Source organism: Gobio gobio (genome assembly GCF_949357685.1).
Source record: "Gobio gobio genome assembly, chromosome: 11".
Lineage (NCBI taxonomy): Eukaryota > Metazoa > Chordata > Actinopteri > Cypriniformes > Gobionidae > Gobio > Gobio gobio.
Window position 1 is genome coordinate 54,975,075 of NC_137104.1, and position 22,500 is coordinate 54,997,574.

The following is a 22,500-nucleotide window of genomic DNA, read 5'->3' on the forward strand; positions in this document are numbered from 1 at the left end:
GTTTTTTCACAAGAAATTTACTTGAGTAAGAGTAAAAGTACCCATCTTTAAATCTACTCTAAAAGTACAAGTTTCCCAAAAAATTTACTCAAGTAAATGTAACGAAGTAAATGTAATTCGTTACTACCCACCTCTGCGTAACACTGGTAAAAATGACTGGCGGCCAATGGAGGAAGGTCTTGTTTTGCCCTTCAGGTGGGCGTTCCTATAAGCGTGTGACATCACGTGAAAACTATGAATAGTCAGTGGAGGGCACGGCCACGTTTACACATGACGACAGCGATGTCGTGTTTCAGCCCCTGGTCGTGCTTTCGTTTGGCTGGAGGTGAAACTTCCTGATGGCGCCGGCGCGTCGCTCGGCTAGCGTTCCCAGCAGACGTTAGCTGCGACATACATGTAAACAAAAAAGGTCAAATGTGGGACTAGAGACATTCTCCTCTTTGTACAGTACTAATTTGATAGTAATACAAGCCTTGATTTCATTCAGGAAGTTTCCCCTCAGGACATTTTCTCTCAGAACACAAAATGACCGTTGGCAAATCCAGTTTTAACTACCCAACATTGGGTTACATTGACCCAGCACTGGGTCATTATGTGATGGAGTTACAGAAAAACTACCCAGCTGTTTTTGGGAATATGTCTTTTATAAAAAAAAAAATTCCAAACATATCTTTTGAATTAAATTAAATGATATTGTATCACCTGACATCTGCAAGCATATTCTATAACACATGCATTACTTTAGGGCTTTATTTAAGTGTATTCTTCCCAGCTCTATTATATATTTTAAAGGTCATGTGATCTAATGACTTCATATTGCACGTATTTGCAAAAATGCCTAAACCATAAACGTGACATGATTTCACATAATCAAATGTTTAGCAAAAGGTTAACTAAGCGAAAATAGATTCATGAATGTGTAGTGGACGTTTGCCTTTATTGAAAGTTGTCCATGACTAATAAATACTGCAAAAACACACGAGAAGTGTGTGTGAACATATCGAGTAAATATCTGTGGGTCAGCATATTCTCACAAACAAACACACTGTAAAAACTAATTAGTTCAGTTTACTTAATTTAATTGTGCAAACTTGTTGCCTTAATTCAATTAAGTAAGCATTACTTAAAGGGGGGGGGGGGAACACTCAGTTTCAGTCAGTCTCATGTCAATCTTGAGTACCTATAGAGTAGCATTGCATCCTGCATATCTCCGAAAAGTCTTTATTTTAATTATAATTATAAAAGGAAGATGCGCTGTTCCGAGTCTTTCCGAAAAAAGCCGTGCGGCTGGGGGCGTATCGTGTGGGCGGAGCTAAAGAATGTCGAGCGTGTGCCGCTGTTACTGTGTTGAGTGCGTCTGAAAGCTGCGTCATCCCTAAAAGCGGGAAAAAACTTTATTCAACATAAAAAATGGCTTTTAATCGGATACAGCCATACATCTATGAACCGGAATCAGACCCAGAGGCTGAAGTTGAACAGGAGCAGCAGCAAAAACGACTAGAGCAGGACATCTCTATGTGGTAACTGTTATAAGTTACACTAACTATATAATATGCTTAGCGGCTTGTGTTATTTATACATTTATACTTTAATTATATCGTGTGTGTGTGTGTGTGTGTGTGTGTGTGTGTGTGTGTGTGTGTGTGTGTGTGTGTGTGTGTGTGTGTGTGTGTGTGTGTGTGTGTGTGTGTGTGTGTGTGTGTTTACGCGTGGTTTGTGTAGACATGATTTGTAGTAAGCGGACTGGTTTTGCGCGTCAGGCTAGTGTTTACATAGAAAGACATGGAATAGTAGCGCATTTGAATGAAGAAGCGCGCTTATTTAGTTCAACATATTTCCCCATTCTTTGTGTATTGTTGTTTGGAGTGCTTTTACAATACACAAACATACACATATAGTGGCCAGCTAAACAAATGTACACACACTATCCATCGCATGCTCCATTGATCAATACGTGGTCATGTTTGGGCTACTTGATGGGCATAGGCAAAAACAGACATTTGAAGCAGTCTTACTCAGTGCCTGCGGTTCCAACGTTGGGACCTTTATCGTTGGGACCGCTCCATCCTTCAGTATTAGGCGATTTGAAAATCCGGAAAAGCAAATTCCATCCACTTTTGCCTTAACGCGGGGTTATTTGGCTACGAGCCAGCGCTTTGATGGGCGTAGCCTATTGCTTTCACGCGCTCTCTCTCGCTCTCTCTCGCGTGCGCGCGCTCTTCCGGTAGAATTGTCCGTACGGCCCATACAAGGAAATTCCGCCCTGTTGACGTCAAGCGGACCCATGATCGAAAAAAACTTTCCGAAACTTATGACTAACAGGAAGTACTAATTTTGGCAAAGAAATACTCCCATCAAACGTCCACCTTAGCTTTTGAAACTGTGTCCATGTTTAGCATGGGAATCCAAGTCTTTAACAGTGCAAAAAGATCAGTATGCATGAAACAGCATTTCACCCCCCCTTTAATCACATTCAGTTGTTCTTACTTAAACCGTTTAAGTTTTGTCAACTTAATTCTATCTGGGATCTGAGGAAGTGTACTCCCAGAGTGCATTGTGGCATGAATAAATTAATTGCTTTGTTTTACTATTTTTGGCTTTATTTTACTATTTGTCTTTTGTCGGTATAACCCCAATAATGACAGCAAGTAAAATAGGCCTAGTGAAGGTCGTATTAATAAAAAAAAATAAAAAAAATAAAAAAATTCCTTGTTACCATTGTTGTGTTTTGCATGCTGAATGTTGAAGTTTGTGTGTGACGCACTCAAGCATAGTCTAATGATATTGTGACAAATGTAGAGGGATTATATCAACTCAATTAAAAGGTTATGCCATAAATATTAGCAAAAATAATGTTAAAAGATCATTATTTAATGTTAAATATAGTTATGTTATATACCATTAATGGACAAATATTTTTAATTTTTTATTTATATATATATATAAATATATTACTTCTATATTACTTCAAACTATGATTTCTTGTTGCATTCCTGCATTAATAGGAAGTTAATTACTATAATATGAATGAAGTTCCAAGTGTCCAACCAAAGGGAACACTAATCACAATTATGGTGAGAGGAAGTGGAGGAAACGAGTGATAAGTCTATAAAAAAATTGCCCCACCTCAAAAACACTTTGCCCGCCCGCCCGTCTGCCTGCTTGTTTTTTTGCTTTGCCAAAAAGGTACTCAAACCAGTTAAGTAATGTTTACTTGAGTTTTCTAAGTAACGAAGGCATAGCATGCAAATAGTTCAGATTACTTAATTGTTTTAAGTAAGTTCAACAAATTATTGGACATTAAGTAAAGTGTACTAAAAAAGTCTTAGTAAGAACAACTGTTGGATTTTACAGATCAGATGTGCGAGAGATGTTTGTGAATATAATACAGAATCTGGTCACGTGACCAGGAAGTGAAATAGATTTCAAAATGTAAAAAATAGGCTAAAATCAACAGCCATAATTCCTTAAATCTCGCTGTGTAAGATGTGTGGCAAGAGCTCGGGTTGCTTTACATGTGCTTTGACATCTGTAACCTTTTAAAAGTTAAACCAATTTAATTTAAGCATAACATTTATGAAACAGTTACAACACGCTTATAAATCGTACATAATTTAGCTACTTTGTTTTTTGACAACATTAAGTTAAAAACGTTTCACAACTAATATAATTCATGCAGTCTCAGAGAAGTGCTGTATAATAAAGTGTTGAATAATAATGAAGGCTTTTCTCTCTTGTGACGCTCCTAACTCTGATCTCTGCTGGTGTTTCTGGACTCACTGATGAATGAACACAAACGCCACAGTGAGGGAAGAAGAAGGACTGATAATAAGACATGAGAGTCCATCAAACATGTCTGGATATGATGTTTAAAGCAGCTGAAGTTTATTTTGAACAGATGTCTGATGATTTCAGTCCTGATTGTGTTATTATCAGCTTCACAGAGGCGCTTTCATTTAGTAAATACAGTAGACAAACCATTTAAACACTCTCTCTCTTTATATCTCATCATATATATCATACAATAAACATTCATTTCTGGACATAGTAAAAAAAAAAATTTAAATATTCATACAAAAGTACATACCACAAAAACAATACCAAATGTTTCTTACAAAAGTGTAATTTATTTGTTTGTTTCACAGTACATCATCTCTCAAAGTAGATTCATAAAGAGTAACAGCACTGAATTGAATAATACAAATCCCAAATACAACAATGACAAAGGAAAATGAGTAAAGGCACATTAGATGAAGACAACATGCAATATAAAAAATAAACATTAAACATTCATATTATCCAAAATATACATATTAGTTAAGTGATAGTTGAGACGCCATTCACACTGATATGGTTACAAAATGAAATCTGATAATAATAAAGAGCTGTATTGTTCATGATATTACAGGTGAAGCCACCGCACCATCTGATTTGATAAAGAGTGATTTAATAAAGAGTGTTTTTACAACTGGAGTCTCTGTACATTCTTACAGTCCAAACGTCCCAAGGTTGGAAATTGATTTGATTAAAGTCGTGAATTTTCCCTAAAACTGTGAGCGAGGTGAAGTGCTCATTCAGAAATCTAGTTATGCTTTATTAAGTGCAAACTAGTTTATTCTCCTGGACCAGTTTTTCACTGCAGTTCCGTTACTGTGTGTGTGAGCTAATATTGTTTCATTAGTACAGTAACTTACTTTAAATTATTCGTTTTGGTTATATTGTTAATAACAAGATACTGTTACTTTATAATAGATTGATTTTGATTTTGATTTTGATTTTGATTTTGATTTTGGTTTTGATTTTGGAGGGCATTCTCTGATCCTGAGTTGACGTTTGCGTTTCTTGACAGCACATATAATCAGAGCCACAGCCAGCAGAACCACTGAAGACACTGAAGACACTGCAAGCCAAATCCAGATCTCTACAGGTGGAAGGAAAGTGAATTTTTTTTTATTTATTTTTTTTTATTTTTTACACGTTTTGTTCGTTTTTAAACTCATTGTGTAAAGATTGTTTAAAGCTCTCAATGCCCGTTTTACTTACTTGGTTTAGCGTCATCAGTTTCGTCATCATTGATGTCCTTCAGTTCCTCCTTTGATTCTGTAGATGACATTGTAAGGTCAGTCATTCAGTTTAGCATCGTCTGATGTTCAGATCATGATGTATCCTCACCTGTTTAAATGCTTTAATATTTACACACATCACATGACTACACTCAAATAGATATCGCCCTTCATAGATGTGACACATTTAAATTCTGTTCACTTTACTTAAACATATCTAATTTTGTCACAACTTAATTTAATTGTGTTCAATCAACCTAATATATTTAAAACTGAAGTTTACTTAATTCAGTTGTGTTAAAACTACATTAAATATTTGTGTTGACATAACTAACTGGGCAGTTCCCAGCATGCTTTGCAAGGGACTCCATTAGGAGAGTAAATTTAGCGATTAAAGTGTTATTTTATATGTTTTTCTGTAAAGGGAATGATGTTGTTAGTAATGTTAGTGTTTAATGTTCAGTTATGTTGGACATTTAGAGAGGTTTCTGTAATGTTTTTCTAATTTTGTGGTTACCGTTATGCTGAAGAGTGGCGCCAGTGATCTATGCTAATGTCAAACCTCTTTTCTTATATATTCAATATATACATTGTATATGATGATGAATTAAATTGCTTATAATTGGTTTTCCAATAATTTTTTTAAATTTAAGTTAGACAAAAAAAAGAAGTAATGTTATACGTATATAAATATCAATTAAACTATTAGATAAAATTGAGTTGAACCAACTCAATTACATTTCATTGTATGAATTAGTTTTTTATGAGTTGGGGTTACACATATTTATTGGATGGAAATCCTCCCCTCAGGTAAATTGAGTTTGTCCAATGAGTTATTTTTTTGAGTGTGCATGTTCATTTAACTTAACCGATTTTATTTATAGGGAAGCAATTCCACTGATTTAGTTCAACATTACTATTTCACATAGATTCTTCCCCATTCAGTCGTGTTGTCCCAACACAAGGAGTTTACATAGATTAAAAAAATAAAAAGCAATTTGCTTGTGTGGAACCACTGTCCATAATTAAATTAAGTAAGTTTAAAGAATAATTTTTTTGAGTGTAGGGCTGTACAGTATAACAGTGGTTACACTAATAATCATGAATGTATATTTGGGTAAGTTGAGTCAGTTTCCTCTTGATAGTCAGTTCATCACTAATGAAGTTCACCTGTTGTTCATTTAGTTCTCTCGTTTGCCTCTGTGTATTTTATAGATTTGGAGATCATTCACTCCAAATGATCTGTGATCATCGGCGTTGTGAATTTTCATCTTTGCACAAATCAACAGATTGTCAGCTCATATACGGTTTATTAACCTCATCTAGTTTCCTGATTCATTATATATATATATATCTTTTACATTAACACATTCTCTACATTATAAAAACTAAAACAATAAGAAGCTTCTCTCAAAAGCTAAAACTGTGATATTCAGCGTTCATCACTGAGAAGATTTGATCAGAGGAAACAGAAAAAAGACCTTATTACACTGAGAGCTGAATATGACAATGAAAGCTTTTGGAGGATTGTTACCAATGTTATAAAACATAAATGTTGATTTAAAACAAAACCGTTTTCAACAAATAACCTGTGACCCAATATCACTGATGATTATGCTTAGTTAATAGAGAGAAGCAGAAATCATGATTAAAATGACACTGACCGCTGTAATTGATAAAGCAACACAGAAGAAGCAGCTTCAGAGTCAGCCATCTGAACCTGAGGAGAAAACACAAGAGCTGGTTCATATCACAGACACACACACATTTATACAGGGATTAAACACTTTCCTGAGTGGAGAAATATTACTAAACATTGTCTTTCGTTCTGTCTGTAGTTAACACATGATCTTACATGATAAAATGTCCAATAATAAACATATTTGGTTTAATAAATGATTCCGTGTAATACTGCAAATGATCAGTCAAACTCAATAAACAATAACAACTCAATAACAGGCTTTATAAATGATGTTAGACTATATTATATGATATAAATGTAATATATATTAATAAACTCGCTAGTAAAAAAACTATATTCGCAGTGGTGTAATGTAACAAAGTAATAATACTTTGTTATAGTAGCCTACTTGAGTATTTATATTTCTGTCAACTTTTACTCCACTACATTTCCTACATAAAGGCCCGGTTTCACAGACAGGGTTTAGATTAAGCCAGGATTAGGCCTTAGTTCAGTTAGGGCATTTAAGTATAAATGTACCTTACAAAAACATGGTGTGCATATTGAGACAAAGCAATGGCACTGACATTTGATATTATAATATAATTATAAAATTTATATTTTAAGATATTTCAGTGCAAGTTGCTTTGTTAAAATAGCTCAAAAAAGCATTTTAGTCTGGGACTAGCCTTAAACCTTGTCTGTGAAACCGGGGGGAAATGTATACTTGTACTCCGATACATTTCCCCAAAGCATTTTCATTACTTACTCCCAAATAAATGTGTAAGATGTTTGTAACCAAGCAGAGAGAGCAACCATTGACTACTATAGTAGGGACAGTGCATGGCGGCTGGTCAATAGAGGGCGCTGGGGCGCCGCCCCCATCAAAATTCCAGAAATATACATGTATACAAAAATTATATAAAAATTAAATAAAAATAAAATAGTTTACTCATACGATGTGCCAGCTGTAAGAGCCTCAGCATTTAATAAAAACTGGCTTAGATGGGTGTACTATTTTATATGTTCTTCAATATGTTTCATGCGATTTCATGCGTGAGGGACGCCGGACAAATGGACGTCTATCTGAGTCCAAAAATCTACGGGCAGCATGTGACCTGAAGCTGGTCTCTAATTGGTTCTTAAAGATCCTCCTCCCGCAGGTCGCTGTGTCCTGGCGAATCAGAATTGGATGCGTGTTATTTTATCCAATCTGATTGGTTCTCGTCACCTGTCATTCAACTTTACGCTCTTGGCCACTAAAGCGAAAGGTGGCGGGCGACACCGTCACTCCGACTCCGCCAAAACCTTGCTAGGATGATCACTTTCGTAGAGATGGCAGCAGTTAAACCAAATTCTTTCACAAGGCGTTTGTTGGAAGAAAAAAAAAAGGATAAAGGATCGCGGACCAACACGATTTACAAATCCAGCAGCCGCCAGTGACAGGACGCAGCTGCACTCAGAGCTTCACCTGCGCTTGTTATGAGAAACGTTAGGGCTGGCTGGATGTGTTGTTAGCAATGCCCTTTATTGCTTTCCCTGTCTTTTATTTCAAAGTGTTGGTACTGAAGTTTTGTGGACAACAACGGGGGTAAGAGACCTCAAATATCTGACTGGACAATGCAGACGTCATGACACTACTGAGATGACTGACTTTAATCAGAGAGTCATTGACAAATTTGCTGGCCAAAAAGAAAGGAGAGCAAAATGTATGTTCAAGTAGTCAACATGCTAGTCTGTTGTGGCTGTTTTCTTTTGTTTTTCCTTTCTGCATTCAATTATTTGTGGGAAATGAATGTGTAAAAAGATAAAAATGAAGACACTGTTTTCTCTTTAATGCTTGAATTTAGTCAACATGCATCTTGATACTGCCCCCCCCCCACTGAAAAAAACCCGCAACTGGTAGGGGAATAAATACTATGGTAGTCAATGGTTGCTCTCTCTCTGCTTCATTCTGCTTCAAAAGAAACATTCTCCAAATATCTTCTTTTGTGTTCAGCTGAACAAAGAAACTCATACGAGTTTGGAATAACTTGAGGGTGAGTAAATTATGACAGAAGTTTCCTTTTTGAGTGAACTATCCCTTTAATGCCACCGTGGCTGAGAAGATGCTAACATTAGTACCTCAAGCGGTTAAAACAATGTGACAAAAACACACGCAAGTCCGACACAAATGTTTAATGTCACGTTTCTTACCATCTAGCCCATTTGCATTATTTTATATCTCTCTGGACGCTTTTATGCAGTCGTTATGCAGCGAAGTTGCATAGGCTATTTGAGGCTATAGTGACATGAGAAATCAAACCGTCGATTTCAGTTTTTTTTATCATTACTGTTACATATTTTGTTTAGATAACCATCAAGTGTTCTAAAGTAGAAGCAAATAAAGTGTGAAATATACATATAATATGCATATACTGTATCTAATTTCAATGCTATGACTGTGTGAAGATGGCCATCTTTAAGCATGACTGTTTTATCTGAAATGGAAACATTTTACAATAAGAGTCTACGCTTAACATTAACTAAGGTTGATTAAAACATTTGAACATTTTAAAGTCGTCTATTACATTAGTTACTGTACTATGAATTAACATGAATGATCAAGGTATAATTCATGTATTAATATTTTTATATTTAAAACTTACAATAAACAGTTTGCCATTTTTTTATTCGAAGAAAACAATATGGAAGAAAACAAACACAATCTTATTGCTTGCTGAACAATTTTTTTATATTTTATATTTATATTTTTTATATACTTTTACTTTCAATACTTAAGTACGTTTAAAATGAAAAAAAAAATGCTTTTAATACTTATGTGTCAAATATCACAAACTTTTACCAAAGTCATTTTCTGGCAAGATATCTATGCTTTTACTCAAGTAGGCCTATGGCTTTTGAGTACTTTATACATATTCGTCATAAACATGTCGACTTATTTCCACATCAGGAGCAGGTTTAGTTAGCCACAAACAGAAACCTATAACTAGGCCTATAACTAATAACAAACTCTGAATCTTTGGTTTAATAAATGATTACAGTGAAATCCTTGGACTCAAAATGAGCCGTCCAACTCAAAGGCCCAATGGACACAAACAGAAAGTGTTTGTAATTATATTTCCTGCTACGAATCAATCCTCTCATCAAAGTAAGTATTGTGGAAAAATCCAATTATTAGAATAATAACCCCAATAATAAAAACCACAGTCATAATCTTCATCATTATCATAATCACAGTAATGGAGACACTCAGCACAAACTTAAACGTTGACTCATACAGAGGGTTTAGACTAGTTTTCAACAAACAGAAACATAACTATTGGTATAATAACAGCACATCACACAGGCTGGATTTATATTTAAAAACATGAACACTTACATTGTGAAAGTTCTGCAAGAGTCTTGGTCTTGTTCTGTCGTCAAAACGTCAAACATCACTGAAAGTATAACGAGATTACAGACAAACACTGAAAGTAAGCCAACAGGTGAGTTTCATCGAACGTAAGTGAGCTATGCGTCTGATTGCAATTTTGGCCGCCCCTGCAATGGATCATACCATTGACAACAATACCTGTGCAGAAAGCTGGGGGAGGGATCGTGAAAGTGAAAGAGAAAGTGCCCTTGTCTATGTGCAAATAGCGTGCCTTGTTGGCAAGTGTTTTTGTTTAACCCAACTATTGTGTAAAATTACTATATGGCTGGCTTAAAATGAACCCAAAATAGGTTGAACAATTAAAAATCAGACACATAATAACTAGAGGCAACAATAATAATCAAAAGGTGAATAAGCATAATTAATAAATGTTTATTGCTATAATTATTATTCATTAAACGTATTAGTAATGTTAATTTATTAAACATATTAATAAATGTTCATTTCCAACATACTTTGGGTTCATTTTAAGCAAGCTATACAGTAATTTGTAAACAATCGTTGAGTTAATTAAAACTACCCAGGTAAAACATTTAACCCAAACGCTGGGCTAAAACAACACAATTGCTGGGTTTGTCCATTTTCAACCCAACTTGGGTTGTTGTTTTTTAACCCAGCATTTTTTAGAGTGAATAATTATATAAATCATTATTATATTATTGTAATAATTGTTTGGCATCCTAAAACTCCAGTGTCAATTAAATGTAGACTGAAACTAAATGTTTGAGCCTTTAACCCTCTGGAGTCTGAGCTCTTTTGGGGCTCTTTAGAAGTTTTGACATGCTCTGACATTTGTGTTTTTTTTCAGCTGCTTATAAACACTGTATTCAGCACAAACTGCGCTACCATAATTTGTGAGCAACATGTATGTACATGCTTGTATTTTTGAGAGAAAAATGTTTATGCACGGTTTTTGAAAAAAAAAAAAATTGTTTTAAAATTAAGGCCTCAAAACACACAATAGATATGTGTTCACAAGACTTTTGACTCCTGTGTGTTTTTGCATAGAGCTTTTTCTTTAAACTGATGTGAGAATCATTGAGCCTACTCATTCACATAAAACAATATATTAATTTACAATTTGTAAGACAGTTTCTCTTCACAAAGCCAATATGCGAGGAGGCGTGATAGCTAATGAATAATGATGAGATAACACCTGAGATGACAAAAGAACATAATAGTTCGCATAATGAGCTGCATAATGAATGAGCTTCAGGTAGGCCTATGTGACAGAGAGCAACAGAGCAAAGGAAAACATTTTTTGTACATTATTTTTTTTGGAATGTAGTCAACAAAGGCCTATTACATTTTAAATTATCAAAAGATTTTACTTCACTGCAAAAAATGCTCTTCTTATTTGGTATTTTTTCTTGTTTCCAGTCCAAATATTTAATATTCTTAAATCAAGATTAATTTACTAGATAAGTAAAAAATTCTGGGGGGAAAATCAAAATGAAGTGAGTTTTTGCTTAGCAATGTATATTATCTGCCACAACAATTTATGATTTATTAAACCATAATTTATGATTTATTACACCAATTTATTAAAACACAACAATCAATGAGATTAAAACCATGTTTTTACTCCAAACTTACTTTATATCACAAGTCAAATGTTTTAAATAACCTTATGTGATCTAATTTGGCATTGGATCAAAAAATAAGAATATATATCATTTTACAATATTCTGCATAATTATAAAAGCTCAAATAGCATTGCATTATAAATTTAATCTATTATGAAAACACCCAACATGGTATAAATAACACAGATAAGCCATATATTGTCGCGATTGTGTGTTTATTATCTTCAAACGTGTCTATCTGCATGTTATAGCGATTTCTGGAAGCTGTTTATGTCAGGGAGAATGTCACATGGTATCTTCTTCGTCTACAGTATATGGACTACATGTGCACGGAGCGCCCTCCGGCTGCCAGTATGAACTGAAAACACAACACATCAGAGTCGTTCATAATGATTACATCTGTGATTGTATAAATAACACTTCTCTGTATAGAAATTTGACACAGACATATGAGAATCTATCAATATGTCTCCTCATCTGCACACTTTTGAACTAAAAGCCCTGACTGTGCGTTCACACCGCCGCCGGCGAGAGCGTATAAGTGGCCGGAAGTCATTCATTCTCAATGGGAGCCCCGGCGGCGAGCTCCGGCGAGAGCGGCGCGGCGCGTCTTGGACGATTTGGGCGTCGAGGAGAGTTGGAATCAGGTCAACTTTATGGTAATGAGCTATGACGCGCTTCGGCGGCAACCGGCGGCAACCAATGGGAATGTAGAAGTGCTCCGCTTGAGATGATTCTAGAGAACGCAGCGCTGTAAACTTCGGTTCCGACCACATTAGTTCCCAAGCAAAATAGAGGAGAGGTTGATCACTGCTGGTGCGGCGGGTTTGATAAGAAGATGCGCAACATTATTTATACACCACACAAATGGCCTTTAATTGGTTTATTTCGTTAGCAAACATGTAACTATAATTGTTAAGTTCTTTCCATCGATCTGCTTTTTTTTTAAACTTTCACATTTAACTATTTCATGAGGTTATATTATACGGTTATACCCTACTTGTGGTCAGTCAGCACAAACGCCGATCAACATGATTGTTTGCTTTGCAGCCCCTTTAAATGCTGTTTCAAAAAAGACCAAGCATTTGATCTACGTCAGAGCGGCAACGCGTCCACGAATCTTCTACAGCGTCGATGGCAGGGCGGCCAGAGCGAAGTTTGACGCTCTCGCCGGCGGTGGTGTGAACGCACAGTGAGGGATGTTGTTTTGTCATGAGTCTTCATGACGAGAATAGAGGAGTTTTTTATGAATGAGATCAGCTGAGGCTCATATTACAATCTAAGGTACCAACGCGGTTTTCATATTCATAACTCCAGACACAAATTAACAAATTACGGTCACTATATGACTTTGAGAATAAAACAGAGGTCAAAAATGGAAGCTTGAGTCTTAGATCGTTTAAATGATGTATAGTTTGTCAAAGTAATTACTTACATCTGACAGTAATTTTGAGCTGATTTAAACAAAGAAAGCTTCAGTGCGTCCTTGCGCAGGTTTTTGCGTTTAATATTCACAGATGCTAACAGAGTAAACTTAGCCTACTTACACACAGCGGGGGATCGTTGCTTCCAGAAATGAACAGCTTTTCATGGAGAATTATTCCAGGATTATTAAACGCGTCTCAAAATGATGTAGTTGAAGTAGGAATGCAGTACTTGATGTGTTTGTTTGAGTTGATGTGTGGGCGTCGCCTCCGGAGCCTCAGTATTTGAATCTTTGAAAATTTAGAAAAAATTTGTTTTTGATTTGGTTTACAGTGTTTAAAACCTGACATTTCAGAGTTTCTTTAGACATATGTCTCATGATTGTGAGACAAGTATTCACTAAGCTCATTTTCTGAAGACTATCTGAATGAACGTCTTTGACAGAGAGGCTGCAGATCATGTTTGATTTCTTTATTTTGCAAAAAGCACAACAAATTTGTTTTTATTGTGACTGTACTCAAAAAAACTCCAGAGGGTTAAATTAAAACTGCCTAGTGTTCATGTGTGTGCACACTACTGAGTTAAAGTACCATTGAAGCAGTGCTGATATTAATGAGATAATTAAGTGATTATTGGGCATTAATGATGAACACCTGATGATAATGAGCAGAATCACTGAAGGAAAGAGAAACACAAGAACTCCTGATTTCAGACACAGCATATAAACTGAAGATAAAAGAAGACATTACATCTCTGAAGATCTCAGCAGAGGAGGATTAAACAACTCCACAAACAGCATTACCAGCTTCACACGTTACTAATCAAATTGACTTTGTTTCTGTTTCACCCTGATGGAGATAAGTGTTTGTTTTAGTTGGACTCTTGACCCTTGGCTCGTTTTTTATTTTTCCTATGGCTTTAATTGTGTGTTTATAAAACATTTTAGTTATGCCAAGACAAGCCAAAGAGAAAATATGTCGGGTGACTTTAGCTTATTGATGAGGATGATGATGCCATCATCATGTAGTGGCTGAATCACTAATCTCATTCAGACTCAAATGTTCTGTTATATAGGTAATGTATTATTAATTTTGTATTTATGTTATGTTGTTCTACAGCATGAGATCCAGCACTGTTATGGTAATTGAATAATATTCAATATTTTAAAATCATGTAGTGCTCAAAAGGTTTAAATCTTCTGCATTACTTATACACATGCAGACATCATGAATCAGCATGTTAATCTCAACAAAGGTGACAATGAAAAGCTTCATGCTTGCAGTGCATGCTGGGTACCACCAAACAAAACTCCCCCATGGGTCCCAACATGCATTGCAGCATGAATAAATTAGGCATATGAATTGTGACTAATTCTCTTTTATTCTTACAATTTGCTTTTACTTTTGCTGTTTTTTGTCACCATTGAGAGATTCATATGCTGATTTTTGATAGACCTTTAGAGCACTAGAGGATTTCAAAATCCTGCATATTATTTCATTACTACAACAGTCCTGGATCTCATGCTGTAGAATCGCATGGCTTCTATTATGAATGTAAAATTAAAAACACATAACCTGTATAATCACAACATTAGACTTTGAGTGAGATCAGTGATTTAGGTCAATTACGTCACTAAACGCCATCATCCCCTGATTACATTTTCTCTTTGGCTTTCTTTGCCATAACAAATGTGCATTATAAACACACAGTTAAAGGGATAGTTCACCAAAAAATGAAAATTCTGTCATCATTTACTCACCCTCAAGTTGTTCCAAATCTGTATGAATTTCTTTGTTCTGCTGAACATAAAATAAGATATTTTGAGAGATGTTTGTTACAAAGCAGAGAGAGCAACCATTGACTATCATAGTATTTTTTTCCCTACTATAGTAGTCAATAGTTGCTCTCTCTGCTTGGCTACAAACATTCTTCACTCTATCTTCTTTTGTGTTCAGCAGAACAAAGAAACTCATACAGGTTTGGAACAATTTGAGAGTGAGTAAATGATGACAGAATTTTCATTTTTGGGTGAACTATCCCTTTAAAGCAGTCAGCGAAAAACTAAAGTTAATGAGTCAAGGGCCAAGAGCCAAACTAAAACGAACACGTATCTCCATCATGGTGACCTAAAATTTAAATACCCCTGAATTAAAAACTGTTAGTTCAATTAACTAAAAGTTTTTAATTAAATGCTGTTGACATCTTAGGTAGATTAAAGTGGAAATGTTTTGTTTTTTCAACAAGACAAAGTTAACTTTTTTAGGGCAACGAGTTTCCATAATTTTTTTAAGTTCAATCAACCTGTATAGGCTTACAGTGTAATAATCCAAAACCAAACAGCTGGAAGGGAAATGTGGGAAGAGAACCAATAATTGTAATGCTTTTTTCTCTTTAAAACTCACTGCTTAAAGGGCTCATGAAATGCATTTTTAAATAATTTTGTAATGTTTCCTGAGAATTTTTTTTTTTACATAAAAAATGGTCATAATTTAGAATTAAAAGTCATTTTTCTACACACAGTGAGAGTCATAGTGAGTACAAAAACAAGCTAAAGCTCACTTTAAACCCATTGGTTAAAATTATGTTTTAGGTACACTGTAACACATTTCTGTAGTTTCACAGCATTATTACTGTAAAATGAGCAAATACTTACTGTAGAACCTGTATACAGCATGTTGCTGTAGATCTGCAAAGCATCATGGTCTTTTTTCAACTGCGGGTAAATTCTACAGTAATTTTTTTTCCCTGTGAATCACAACACAGCAATTTCTAGAAGATTTTTTTTCAGCCAAGGAAAGCTACGAGATTTCTGACTTTCATCTGAATTTTTACTTCAGAAAGGTAACATAATTTATTTCCAAAGTTTACTCTTGTAAAGTCACCTGTTTGTTCAACTTTAAGAGTGCACTGAGAGAGAAAAGAGTAATGAGCAGCACACTTCCTAGTAAACTCGTCTCATGTTGTGTGTGCATTTAATATATTTAATATATACAAATATATATTTCTGCATGATTTCGATCTATTTTCTAGTCTGGCAACATTTGATAACGTCATTAGTTTATAGAAGGATAGCATTGTTAAATAAAAAATTTATTGGAATTGTGTATGTGATTTTTTTTGGTGCAGATACGTCACATATGATCACTTTTTTTTTTTCTGTCACCACTTGCGCATGACACAGTGAGCCAAGCCTGCCGACTCTCGATGGTCTCCAGCTGAAAGAAAACGCAGCTGAGGTACGGCCTAAGACTTAAAATATTTTTCATAGTGATTCATCATGATTTTTCTGAACGTAAACCCCCAGAACGAGATTGGTGAAATGTTATTCAAACTTGTGGGAGCATGGCATGGGCTGTACTGTAGATGTGTCTTATCCGGCAACATTACATTTTTAACGTCTTTAATTTGATTAAAGTCTAACATTAGCATTGTGAAATGACACATTAATTTAAAATGGTGTAATTTTTTGTATTTATTGGCCCGGTAGCCGTTTAATAATCTCTCGTTTTTTTCTCTTGCTTGCTGTTGCCGCCTGATCGGAATCAGACATTGAAGTTAAGCGGGCCGAGAAAACGCATTTAGAGGTAGCAGCTATCTGTTAAGCTACGTGTTACTTAACATATTTTTAATAATTTCATGATTTTTCTGAACTTCATTGCCATCAAGCTGCAGGAACTATAACGTTAGATTGTTAATAGGCTAATTTGAAGTGCAATTCCCGACTTTTGGGAGCATATATTGTATTAATATTTGTCTTATCTGGCGAAATTACATTTATAATGTCTTTTATTTGATTAATTCAAAGGTCCAGATTAGCAGACGAACTGGGAAGGTGGTCCAAAAAAAAACCGAGTGCCTCAATCCACACGTGGCATCATTCATCAGGGACTTCATTGAGTATGACTGGCAGAACAACTAATACCAGGTGAGACTTTTAATTGTTTCCTTGAATACCTTGGAATAACTGGAAGCCAGTTTGGGTGGGTAGTTGGTGGTTGAAAGTCAGAGGTGGCCCGCAACTTGTCTATTAAAGGGATAGTTCACTTTAAAATTTACTCTCAAGTTGTTTCGAACCTGTATGAATTTCTTTCTTCTGCTGAACACAAAAGAGGATATTTTGAAGAATGTCGGTAACTAAACAGTTAACTGGAGCCAGTGACTTCAATAGTATTTTTTTTTTTCCTACTATGGAAGTCACTGGCTCCAGTTAACTGTTGAGTATGTTGAGTATATATACTCCAGGTTGAGTATATGATGATAGCATTTTCATTTTAAAGTGAACTATCTCTTTAGGCCTGCCAAGCATCATTTTCAAATCATGCAGTTTTACAGCGTCAACACAAGGTGATTCAACAACACTGACATGAAAAACAGGAGGAACATTGTGTGACAACACCAGCCAGTTAGAATATTTTTCCATTCACAACTCACAAACATTTTCCATAAATTTCACTGTTGTATCACTAACTGTATACATGGTATTGTGGCAGAAATGTGGGATATTCATGTACAATTTTATAATATTGTTCATGTAGACAGTTATTAAATATTAAAGTAATGGCAAATGACAGAAAGCAATACTGTCTAATAAGAGTCGAGTTGCAACTCCATAAGAATATTTACATTTTATCTTTTAAAAATAGGTTGTTATTTTTACAGATGTTACAGTTTGTGTTAACGAAAATAAATGTACATTTTACATCTTTATTCAAGCTATAAAAAAATATCTGCCCCGGGGGATGCTACTCCACAAACCACCAACAAATATAAAAAATACTAATATTTATTTAAAACTTTTATGTATATGTCATCAACCCATCTGTCTTGCTTTTAAACTTTTACATTAATAATGAATTTCTTCCTCTACAGGGTAGAAGACTCCAGCCCAGGAAGTCCAGGTCAAGTTTTAAAAGAATAATAGTTATGAAAAAAAAAAAAAAACTTCTTGGAGAAAAACAATATTCAGGTTTGAAATCCTGCTGTTTTTAAAGGGATAGTTCACCCAAAAATGAAAATTGTGTCATCATTTACTCACCCTCAACCTGTATGAATTTCTTTCTTCTGCTGAACACAAAGAAAGATATTTTGAAGAATGTCGGTAACCAGGCAGTTGATGGGTCCCATTGACTTCCATAGTATTTTTTTTCCTTCTATGGAAGTCAGTGGGGTTCATCAACTGCCTGGTTACCGATATTCTTCAAAATATGTTTCTTTGTGTTCAGCAGAAGAAAGAAATTCATACAGGTTGAGGGTGAGTAAATGATGACACAATTTAAATTTTTGGGTGAACTATCCCTTTAAATCATTTAATTTTTATAGATTTGTAATTTTACCCAAACATTTGAATACATATTGATTGTTTTGTTTGCTCAGAAAAGTGTTGAAATGAAATGAATTGTTCACAGAGAAATGTTAACTTATTGAAAAAAATGTATATGTTCAGAAAATATATAGGTTTGAAATCCTGCTGTTTTTAAATCATTAAATTTTTAGACATTTGTAATTTTATCCAAACATTTTAATAAATATTGATTGTTTTGTTTGTTCAGAAAAGTGTTTTTTGTATGTTCAGAAAAGTGATGAAATGAAATGTTCACAGAAAAATTGTAACATTGAAAAAAATTATGCTATACTATTTTTATTTTATGAATTTTTGAAATTAAAAGTGAGAAAATAAATGGCATTTGTGACATTCTTTATTTTACAATACACAAAATGAATGCAGTAATCCCCATTACAGTAGTAGTTATGAAATACAGTACTGTGATTATTACTGTAAAAAAATGTACAGTAATTTTAAAGTTACTGCGATTACATTTACAGTAAGAATACTGTGAAATGAAATACAGCAACTTACTAGCTAATTGCTGCCAGCAAATTACTGTATTTTTCACAGTATTCTTTTTACAGTGTACCCAACATTTACATTTAAGGGATAGTTCAACCAAAAATGCAAATTAGCCCACAATTTATATTTATATTACAAAAGTCCAGGCTAATCCAAGCACTAGAATTTGATTCATAGTTGCTCTGTTTTTGAAGTCCATAAAAAGTGCATCTGTCCATCATATAACTGCTCCACGCGGCTCTGGGGTGTTAATAAAGGCCTTCTGAAGCGAATCGATGCGTTTGTGTAAGAAAAATATCCATATTTAAAACTTTATCAAGTAAACTTTCGACCGCCTTCCCTGTTCAATTTATGGAAAACATTTTGAAAGTGCCTCTGCCGACCAAAATACTAACACAACCAGGTCGTCATGACGTCACGAACGCATCTTGAGTTTCACTTTCAACATTCAACACTTTTCAACGGATGGCGGTCGGTCGAAAGTTTACTTGATAAAGTTTTAAATATGGATATTTTTAATACACAAACGCGTCGATTTTTATGGACTTCAAAAACAGAGCAACTATGAATCAAATTCTAGTGCTTGGATTAGCCTGGGCTTTTGTAATATAACTCCGATTTTATTCGTCTGAAAGAAGAATGTCCTACACACCTAGGATGACTTGAGGGTGAGTAAATTATGGGATCATTTTCATTTTTGGTTGAACTATCCCTTTAAGGTAAATGTTGGGTAGCTAAAACATAATTTTAACCAATGGGTTTAAAGTGAGCTTTAGCTTGTTTTTGTACTCACTATGACTCTCACTGTGTGTAGAAAAATGACTTTTAATTCTAAATAATGACATGGGGGTGAGTAAATTATGGGCTAATTTTCATATTTGGGTGAACTATCCCTTTAACATAACATTTTTCATTCCATTTATTTTTTGGCTTTGTTGTTTATGTCCTGTTTAAGAAGGAGAGTATAATGATGCATGCACTTGATATGCTTTAGACTGCTTAAAGCCCTCCCCTTCCTCCTGTTTAAACAGCCAATGGTTATTGATCTCCTCAGAACTGCTCCTCCTGAAGACCCCGCCCCAAGCCCTGTTGCATAACTGTCAACCCTCCCGTTTTTTCCGGGTTTCTCACGTATTTTAGCTCTTTTCCCGCTGTCTTCCCGTTTTAGTATTTTCCCGTAAAATATCCCGTATTTTTACGTTCTGATTGTGTTAACTCAGAACACGCAACTATCTGTGTCTGTGAAGTGGCTTGCTCTTGGGTTGCTAGACCTCCAGTCCAGCAGGTGGCAGTACACAGACAGTAGCTCAGGCCAGTGTTTCCCAACCGGGGTGCCGTCTGACGAGAGCAGGGGTGCCGTGTAAAAGTCCTTTAAATATTTTTTTTTTTTTTTCAAAATTTTCAAATAATTCTCTCTTTGTAAACTTTGTTCATTGCATGCCGTATGTTCGAATATGACCAGTCATTTTTGCCGTCATCACCCGGGATTAGTGCCGCCAGAAGAAAGCTGTGAGAAAATGTGTCTGTTCACTCATCCGAAAGCGCACACACGTCTCACAGCGCGCAAATATTGAGTTCTCTTTCAAGTCTTGCTCTTGAACGGACAAACATACGCAAAAAGTATGTCAACATGTCCATCTTTATGAGTATTCTAGCAGACATAGTCTGTATATGCCTTAAGTAAACTTTATACAGTCGAGAAAAGACGACGCATATCCGCGCTTTAGGTCTTAAAGGGGCAGTAGCCTTTACTGCTGACTATTTAAAGTCAAACAACAAAAGACAAGGACATCACTCACTGCTCTTGATTGAATAGCTTTTGTAAGTTTAATAGGATTAATCTTTAATTTATACAGTCAAATATGCAATGTTATTTTACATTTGATAAATTTCTGTACCTGAAAACTAATGTTAGACGTACCTGAAAAACCTGAAAAGCATAGTTTATTTTATTAGTATCTTTGCTCAATAGTATTTATTTGTGCTGCTGCTTGTATTTAAATTATTTTTTCTTATTATTTTCATTTTTTTTATTTGACAGTAGCCTAGTCCTTTTTTTCCCTGAACATAGCAAATACTGAACCGTACCGAAACGGTGAACCTAAAACCGTGATACAAACCGAACCGTGAGCAATCTGTACCGTTATACCCCTAGCGTAACGTATGATAAAATGACTGAAAAAAGGTTGGGAAACACTGGCTTAGGCTACTATCGAAGAAGAAGAAGAAGAAGAAGACAGTTGCAGCGGCGGGCGGGAGGAAGAGGGAAAAAGTAGCGGGAAGTGAACTTCAAGGAGAGTATAGTAGATGAGTGTGATGTGCAATGATGGATCAGGACGCTGACGGCCAAAATCAAAATACATTGTGTAGTTATAAACTCTTTAGACTCTTTTTTTTAAGTTTGTGGGTAAGAATCGTGCTTAAAAAAAAAGCCCTTATTTTGTGGATGGATTCCGGGAAATCTCCCTTATTTTCAATGTTCAATGTTGACAGCTATGCCCTGTTGTATTTCCAGTAGTTGTTACATGTCTTTCCTGTATCGCAACAGGTCATTGCATGTCCCATCATATCATTTCACATGCAGGCTGAAATGTGACACGCCTCTTTATATTTGCAGTATTTTCAAGTCATGGGGATATGTTTCACTTTCTTTAATAAACAGTTTTATTGTGCCAGTATGCTGCATTTCAAAGGTGAAAAGTCTTGATGAAACCATTATATTTAGCTAACAATTTGCTGCTGAATTCCTGTAACTTCTGTTTTTTCAGTGACTTGAGAAGCAGAATCTCAAATAAAACCACTAATAGTGCTCAAACAGGTGCATGCTACTTTAGACTGTACACATTCAGCTGTGTAATCTTAAGTACAGTGCGTTTGTCTAAAAAAATGTAGATGAATAGCTTGCAGTTTTCTATTTACATTGGAACTGTTACGAACGCCTTGAGCGGTTGGAGGCTCCCATGGACAGAGGAAACAGTTGCTGTGGTTAACAGTGCTTTTATTATGCTTGACAGTGACAGTCACTCCAAATTTGTGGGAAGAAAACAAAAACAAAACAAAAATCAAAAACTCAGATGCAACAGAATATGAACGGAACAAAACATAAGGTCAAAACAATTTTTATAAACAAAACATAACCTGACCTGTATGTGCAACTGCACTACATAAGCAGCACTTTCTCAGAGACTCTCTCACAGTCTCTCAGAGTCTCCAGTTGTAGACTCAGACTATCCATGGTCTGTCTAGACCTCTCCACACCTCCTATCTCTGCCCTATCCAACTAACTTTCTGAAGCCATTTTATAGGCCTGACTCCTCCTACTCTGGAACGTACCACATGAAAGGTAACACGTTTCACATACATCACAGGAATACATAATGAAAACAACAAAAACAATAAATACAAATAAACATACATGCAAGACATCATATCTGCAAGTATACATAACATACATATTCAAA